This window comes from Betta splendens, chromosome 6 (assembly GCF_900634795.4).
Source record: "Betta splendens chromosome 6, fBetSpl5.4, whole genome shotgun sequence".
NCBI lineage: Eukaryota > Metazoa > Chordata > Actinopteri > Anabantiformes > Osphronemidae > Betta > Betta splendens.
In genome coordinates this window covers 3,376,075-3,384,638 of record NC_040886.2, presented here as the reverse complement: position 1 = coordinate 3,384,638, position 8,564 = coordinate 3,376,075, and the positions used below count along the sequence as shown (strand labels likewise).

The 8,564-nt window shown below is 45.2% G+C and overlaps 1 long non-coding RNA gene across 4 annotated transcripts in view; it reads right to left on the bottom strand.

Moving 5' to 3' along the window:
* Positions 1-8,564, bottom strand: part of LOC129604224 (uncharacterized) — a 13,940-nt gene continuing 5,376 nt past the window's right edge. For all 4 annotated transcript variants that reach the window (XR_008694924.1, XR_008694922.1, XR_008694921.1 and 1 more), the window contains exon 2: positions 1-5,232. This is a non-coding gene — a long non-coding RNA (uncharacterized LOC129604224). The remainder of the gene's footprint in view (positions 5,233-8,564) is intronic.

Genomic DNA, 8,564 nt, shown 5'->3' with positions numbered 1-8,564 from the left:
GAGAGTTGTCCTTTTGTGCAATTTATTGAAATAATAAAGAAAATAAAAATAGTGGGGAAAGCAAATAAAAAGCATGGATGTTGATCGTGCACATCAACAAACCAAAAACCAGCTGGGGAGATCAGTGCACACACCACGAAGGTGTGATGCAAAGAGCCCACGATCCTCAAGTTGCTTCTGCCTTTTAACCCTTTTCTCTGGCTCTGGTGGAATGTCTCTCTGCAGCAATGGAATTGTTTGCGCCACCTTATCTCGCTGTGAGTGAGAATGTTTGCTTTCTCACTTCTGCATCGTCATGTCTTGTTATCCAAAGGAAGGAACACCGAGCTTCCAAGACAAGATGCATTTGCTTTAACAGCCTTGGGTCTGGTGGGGAGTCAGATAGGATGGAGCCAGAGTCCGGGTGTAAAAGACAAACATATATCAGAAATTATTAGTCAGTCAAATGGAGCATCAGATGTTTAGACTTGATGTACGTCAGGGCACAAGAGATTATTTGTTTGTGTAAGAATGTTCAGTATTGCACCTAACCAGCACATGACGAGTGTGTTGGATAAGAAACAGCACAAGGCAAAATTTTTCCATTACATTCCCCCCTTTTGATTACACATTAATCAAACACTAAAATAATAAATTTTTTCAAACATTGCATTTTGTAGTAACAACCCTTACAAATGAAACAGTAAGTGTATTAAGTCAAAATTCAAAAATACACCTTCACATAAAAATGCAAGTAACTTAGGGATAAAAGGTTGGGAGCTGTTTTGGTGGGTAGTTAAACAAGAATAACCTCTGTATGAGCATGTGAAGAAAATAAGCTCATAATAATATTTGTACCAGATTATATTTTGTGATCAGATAGCCATCGTCAAAGTCATTACGTGAATTAGAGTTGGGGTTTTTGAACATAGTTCATTGTGTCATTTGATACGAGAGTGTTGCTGAGGTCGCACGCATGATGAGACCTTTAACCAGTGGGATAACGCAAAAACCAAACAAGAGAATCACAGCCATCTCAATGATAAAGGAAACAGCTGTGGACATGAGGACAGATTTCCATTTTCCAGACATTTCGTCTAGCCAATTTCCAAGGGAAAGAACCTATACCAGAGTTAGCTGAGATTCTGAAGGTTGTGGAGCGCCTTCGCCACAATACCATTAGAATCAGTGTTATTCAGGATGTAAGTACAACATGCCTCTCCAAACATAACACAAACGTCTCTTTCCTCTGCTAACAACGTGTCTACGGCCATTCAATTGTAATGTAATAAAGACAATTAATGTATGATAGCCATAGGTTTCCGGTGGGGTTCTGTATCATATAATCTTCAGATAGATTTCATGCTTTCGGATCTTTAATTGTACATTTGGGCCTAGAGCGAATACGAGATTCAGGGATTTAACCAGAATGATGATGCGTTTTTCCGCTTGTGTTGTCTTTCATCTGTAGATGAAGGATAAAACTAATTGTAGCAGTGAATAAAGTGATTGTGAGCAAATTAAACACCAAGTCAACTTTAGGATATTTAAACTCAGTGTTGTGAATTATGTGAAATTTCCTCATTCAAAAGTAGTGTGCAAAGTTACATGAAAACATCATATGATCAAGGCAATAATCAGAGTAACATAAAATGTCTAACGCAACGAGGTTACAATTGATGTCTTGTAACAATCTGCTTCGTCCTGTTGAACAGTAGCGTTAGATTGTTTCCAACCTGTGTGTTGAAGTATTGATTGTTCGTTGGGGTTCTTCAGGTTGTGATCAGCTGATCACAGAGACACTTGGGGTTCGTTATCACCGCCAGGTTTCCTCCCAATGTCGTCTGAGTCACTGTCACTCCCGTGATGTGAAGAGTCTACACGTCGTCCAGCGTCGGCAACTCAAGGCTGCTCGTGTGTGTGTTTTCTCAGGAACGTGTGTGTAGATGTATGGTCTGATAGTGTGATTCATCGGCGCAGCTTCAGGCGGCGCTTGGCTCACACCTTTAGCTGAACGGTCAACGCAGCCTCGCCTCAGTGCGTGTGTGAGCACAGCGAGGGTCGTTCTTCTCAATTCTTTTCGTCAGTGGTGGTTTTCTTGTGTGGTGTAGATGTAGATGGAGGGTCGTCTGTTGGATCCGGGACCTTCTTGCAGTGGAGTGGATCCAAGTCGCTCTCTCTGCGATCTTTACAGCCGTGTGGGTCGTCAGAAGGACCTGGAAGTGGCCTCGCCACCGTTTGGAGTTCCAGTGCTTCCTCCTGAACTCCTTAACGATCACCCAGTGCCCTGGTTGGATGGTGTAATGGTCCTGTCGCCTGCTTTCACCTGTTGGGAAATCTGAATTATGGGGAAAAAGGTGTTTGGGCGGCACGGCGTGTCATCAGGCCCAAACCAGACTCCATGGCTACAGGTGGAACCATTCGTCAGCCAGAGTCTGCGTTCCTGCGAGGTAGAAAATGTTTAAAGCACAGGGAGAGAGGAAGGAAAGGATAGAGAGAGTTGGAGAGGGAACAAGGATGAGGAGAGGAAACGAGGATCAGGAGAGGGAGGGGTTGTTGGGCAGCGACCTTCGCAGCAGCGTCTGCAGCTGCATGTCGGCAGAAACAAAGTCGTCACTGATGTTGTGAGTGGGACAGTTACAAACAGCATTAGCTGTAGGTACTGTAGCAGGACAGCGTCCAGCAAAGCAGAACCTTATCATGATGTAAGATAGGTTTGCAATCAGACTTCAAAAAAGCTTCCTATGCTTCCACAGAGAACCAACGTGTGACAAGCATCTGTGGAGTCTGTAGATGGTAACAGTCTCTCCTTCTGCTAGTTTACTAGCTTCAGTCAACGCGATCAACTCTGCAGCCTGAGCAGAGTAGTGTCTTAGCAAAGAGCCAGACTTCAAGACGGCCTCTTGATAGTAATTTTCAGCATGTTGAGCAAAGTGGTGTTGCATCTAAGCCATCGGGCTGTAGAAAGATGTGATCTATTCCAAAAGAATCAAAGACAGTATGAGGACAAAAGAACAGAAGTCGTACAACCTGATTTCTCATCCAAGTTTGAGTGAAAGGTCGCATAGGGTCAGATCAGGAAGACCCAAGGTAGGAGCCTGAAGAGCAAGCATGAGGTCAGTGAACGTTGTTCAGCCTCAGACGTCCACGTGAGACAAGAAGTGGACGATGAAGACGTCTGCATCAGAACCCTGAGTGGGCCTCAAAGACATTAAAGTTAAGAATGAAGTTCCTACGATAAGAACGAAAACCTAGAAAAGATAAGCTGTTTATACGTGCACAGTTTAGGCAGGTTTCAAATTGCTTCAACTCTGTTGGGTGAGATGGATTTGCCATCAGCTGTAATTACAATGACCCAGAAAATAACCTTTGTCTGAACAAAGTGTAATTTAGACAGGCTCTCTTTGTGGCCTGTAGCATCCAATGATTTAGTAGCTTAGTGGTGTCTGCAGTAACGCCATCTATGGCTTCTTTTAAGAGGGTGTTTGTTGTTGTTCACATGGTCTGTGGTCAGATTTAGGTGTGATGACCACTGGTTCACCTCCTCTGATTAAACCTACATCATGTCTGTGTGTGAGTCACAGGGAAACAGGGCTTCCTGTAAGGCTGAGTGTTGGGTCAGAGCGTCCTCTGAAAAATGAAAATAAAAACATGTAGTGTGTCATTAGAATGTGGAGGTTCACTGTTTGTTGTGCATGACAGGCAGAATAAAAAAAAGTTGGTTTTTTTTTTTTTTTAAAGTATGCAAAGTAGGTGAATACGTCACATGGGGTCGGAAGTCGTTCACCAGTCTCCACCCCGTTCACATCTGTTCACGAAAGGACCCACGTCCTGCATCTGTCTCCATCATGTTTTCACAGAGGGACGTGTGGAACTGTAGAATAAAAAATAAAAATCTTTTTTGTTCGTTAGTAAAAGAAATCGCAAGCGCAGACCTGTGTTCATCCCAAAAGAATGAAGTTGAGGTCAGTTTGAGTGTGTGTGTGAAATCATAAACAAGCTGTGATGCAGCCTGTGTGAGGGCCTCAGTTACAGCCCCCCCTCAGCAGCCAATGATAAGAGCACAGCTGAGCTGAAGTTAACACCAACAAAAGAGGGATTATTTAGAATGTCTGTAGATGTAACCTGCACTCCGTCTGGAGTGGAAATCAATCAAATACCTAAACTACACATCAGATGTCTTCCTAAAAATTTGACTGGGCATAAGGTTGAAAGCAAAAATGAATGTTACGGTGTCTTGCTGTCAGATGTTGCACAAGACAGTGAAAGAAGAAGTTTTTCTTTAATAGTCTGGTACGTACAGTCATTATTATTACTTCTCTCTAATAGTCGTCTTCCCTTTAATAGTCATTAATAGTCTGTTTCAGTCGGTTTCAGTCTTCCTATGGTCTGGTTTTGTTTTTGTTTTGTTTTCCTATAGTCTGTTTTTTTGTTTTTTCTACAGTCTGTTTTTGTTTTTCTATATTCTGGCCAGACAAACCTATATTGTGCACAAGTATTTTTAGAAACATGAAGGATTTTATTACTGAATTTGTTGCAAGTTAAAATAGTTTAAACCCATCAGACTGTAAAGTCATGCAGCAGTTGTCATTTAGCTGTTTGTCATCATTTTAAAATCACTCTGTGGGATTTTTTTGAGCAAAAAGCTATTCTTCATTGCAAGCAGATAAGCATGAACATGAATTTGAGCGTGTATCAGCTGTAAGCGTGTTTCTTCATTGCGTGTATGAATGTGTGTGTGTGTTTGCGGTACCGTCTTGTACATCACGTGAAAAGGAACCGCCACCTTCCTCCTTCCCCAACCATCAGTCTGATGTGAGCGCCAGCGGGTGAAGCCTTTCAATGGGACAGTTGTTCCTCGATGACAGACCTTTCCTGGATCCTCAGATGCAGCTCTTTTGGGCCGATCACGTCTGAAGCCTCTCCTGTTGTTTCAACCAGTGTCTGTGTTAGAGCACGTCTTCTCTGCTGTTGCTCTGTCCTTGTTTTCCTTTGCTGATTGTCATAAGCAGGTGTCTGTGTCAGACACACATGCTTGTAGTAGCTGGTTCATCTGAGGAGCCCAGAACGTGATGGCTGCAGACGTTGTGGGAGTCTGTGAGGCGTCCATGCTGTGGTCTGTGTCCTCCAGCTGCTGTGGTGTCAGAGCTTCCACCCTGTTCTGGTTGTTGGTTGGCGCTTCTTCTCCTTCGGTTCTTCTGCTGATGGTGGGAAAGGAGTCCAGATCCGGATTTACCCTCATCCCGCTCAGTTCTGCATTAGAATAGAGAGCAGAAACAATGGGAGCATTTGCTCTTGACATGACGTGTGTGTGTGTGGTGTATGTATGTGTGGTGTGTGGTGTGGCAGAGTGCAAACAATTCTTCCCCAGAGTTGTTATCTCCTTTTTTTCCTGTTACTCTCATCTTTTGTTTCTTTTAGGGCTTTAGTTTTGATAGTTTTGCTTTTTCAAGTATTTTCTTTTGTCTCTATTTTTTCTTTTAAGGTGCGTATGTCCTTACACAACGTAATTCTCCTTTTGAACCTATAACCAATTTCCCACTCATGGAAACATGAAACACACTAATAACCATATTTACCTTTTACTTTTAATTACTTTTACTTTTGTAATGCTGCAGTCTGGTGGTGGAGACTTAGATCGCCCCGAACCCATCTTTCAGAGTCCCGGCGGTTTTCTGCCTTAGATTTTTATGTGTTCCGGCCGGAACCTTTTTTCGAAATTTCTCTTCCACGGACGTCTCCGTAGAAAGGGAACCGCTCAGATCAGCGACAGGGTTCTCGGAAGTGGTCCCTCACCGTCAGGCCCCTCTAAGACCCGGGTCCCTCGTATCTCAAAAACACTTCCCCCTGCAAACGCGCTCCGTATTTCAGAAGCCGTCTTTTATTTCCTTGTCCACACCCTTTGGACTGCGCTCAGATCTGCACACTGGTCTGTATCCTCAGTACAGACAAAACAAGCTCGGTCCCACGAGCCAACCCTTAGCAACCACCGTCTCGACCACCAGGGCAGACTTTGACCTAATTCATTTTACCCGAATATTAAATTTTTTAATTAAAAAAAAATTGTTTGGTCCTAATTATTATATTTTAGATGTTTTTCAGCCACATAGTCGTTTTAGAAATATTATTATCTCTAGTCCTAGTTATGTTTTCTTTTATGTTTTTTCCCAAATTAAAAGGAATCTCTCTCACCGAGCCGAGCCAAATTAGGATTTGAGTTTGAATCTGAGTTCGTGGATCTCGTCAGAGGCGATCCAGACGGGTGAGCAGTCCTCCCAGCTCTGAATGTCTGTAGAGGTTTGGAGGCTGAGCGACCCTAGTCCTCAGGACTATCGTCCCTGGTCACACCGTCCAGACGACCTGCCGCGGGATCCTGTTCGTGGACGCCAATTTCTGTGGTGGAAATTTTCCATAAAGAAGTAGATGAGAGAGAGTTGTCCTTTTGTGCAATTTATTGAAATAATAAAGAAAATAAAAATAATGGGGAAAGCAAATAAAAAGCATGGATGTTGATCGTGCACATCAACAAACCAAAAACCAGCTGGGGAGATCAGTGCACACACCACGAAGGTGTGATGCAAAGAGCCCACGATCCTCAAGTTGCTTCTGCCTTTTAACCCTTTTCTCTGGCTCTGGTGGAATGTCTCTCTGCAGCAATGGAATTGTTTGCGCCACCTTATCTCGCTGTGAGTGAGAATGTTTGCTTTCTCACTTCTGCATCGTCATGTCTTGTTATCCAAAGGAAGGAACACCGAGCTTCCAAGACAAGATGCATTTGCTTTAACAGCCTTGGGTCTGGTGGGGAGTCAGATAGGATGGAGCCAGAGTCCGGGTGTAAAAGACAAACATATATCAGAAATTATTAGTCAGTCAAATGGAGCATCAGATGTTTAGACTTGATGTACGTCAGGGCACAAGAGATTATTTGTTTGTGTAAGAATGTTCAGTATTGCACCTAACCAGCACATGACGAGTGTGTTGGATAAGAAACAGCACAAGGCAAAATTTTTCCATTACAGCATGTGGGTCCGTTCATTGCCGCACCCTGACAGTGTGCAACCAGCTGCTGAAACCAAGCAAATCTGTTGAGTAAACAATCGGTGCAAAATAAATAAGCAGAGATGTACCTTAGGCTAACACATTCATAACTAAACAACTGTTGTACTGTGGTTTACCTTGGAAATAATACTAATACCAATAATAGTGTTAAGGTATGTGCACATAATCATACAAACATATACATATCATATACGTACACATATGCATTGTTATACATATCACATACTACTTAATAAAAGTCATGACATACAACAACACAATTTCCATATTCACACATTATTAATATTGGTAGTGATATGTATCAGTAACACTTACAGTTGGATTTGGAAAGCCTGTTTATCAGCTCAGGTGTTGTGTGTGCCACTACAAGGTTAGTAAAGCTGTAGCTTAACATTATTCACCCAAAGGGTGAGGCAGACGTTGGTGCATGAACAATGCCACTTGTGGAAGCCAGGGTGATGGGAGGAGCAGCCAGGGATCCCACACACCTTCAGTTCCAGGAGGGCAGGTGTTGCGACCCAAGCCGCCCACACGGAGCCCCCCAGGCAGAGCTGCAGCAGCGACAGAGACGGCACCCGAGGTCAGAACGGGCCACCGTGGGTCAACGCTGTCCGCCCCATGAGAAGCAGGGGCAAACACTCCCCCCGGTGGGAGGGTCAGCCTGAAAGATTGGAGCCCGAGGACCCACGGTCCGTAGGGAGCCCGCTAGGAGATGCCTCCGCGCCCAGAGTGGGGCCCGCCCCCAGTCCATCACCCCTACACGAGCAGAGCGGGGCCGACCCCATCGGCCCGACCTCGTTCCCTGGCACCACACCGGGCCTGCAGCACAAGGCCAGCAATTGGTGGGGGTCAGCAGAAAAGAGACCACCCAGGCAGACGATCAACGTACCCCGGGCGGAAAACCGGGCCCCCCCACTCCCCAACCGCACCACACGCATACAAACTCACACAAACACAGACGCATACACCCACCCACACATCAACACACATACACCATAAACTCTCTCACGACAAACTAGTCAATCATACGTGAACCAATGCACTCTCAGATACCATTCGCTTGATCTCATTCGTGGGGAGGGTAGGTCTCCGGCCTGCCGCCCATGTGGCCCCAGGCAGGGACCGCAGCTCCTCCCGAGCCCCGCCCAACTCCCCCAACCTGGGAGAGGCAGAGGGCAGCGGAAAATGCACCCCAGAACCCTGCAACCCAGCTTGGACATGAGTGTCTGGAACTAAAGTGCTCTGAAGGTGGGTGACACCTCCAGGAGCACGACCTTTGGCTGACGGTGTGTCCCCCGGACAGTGCCCCCCCCCACCCTAAATGTCTTTTTGCAGTTAAAACTGGGTGGTGATCTCTCCACCAGGGCCATTGGGTGAGGCCACAACTGGCCTCAGCCCCAGGCCACAGTGAAAGAGCCCACCCCTGGCCCTAATTGTATGTGTATGTGGCTAAGTATGATGAACTTTGGGAGATCGCCAATTCTCTGAGGGGTCCAGCAGACAGAGCCATCAATGTGAAGGCTCCG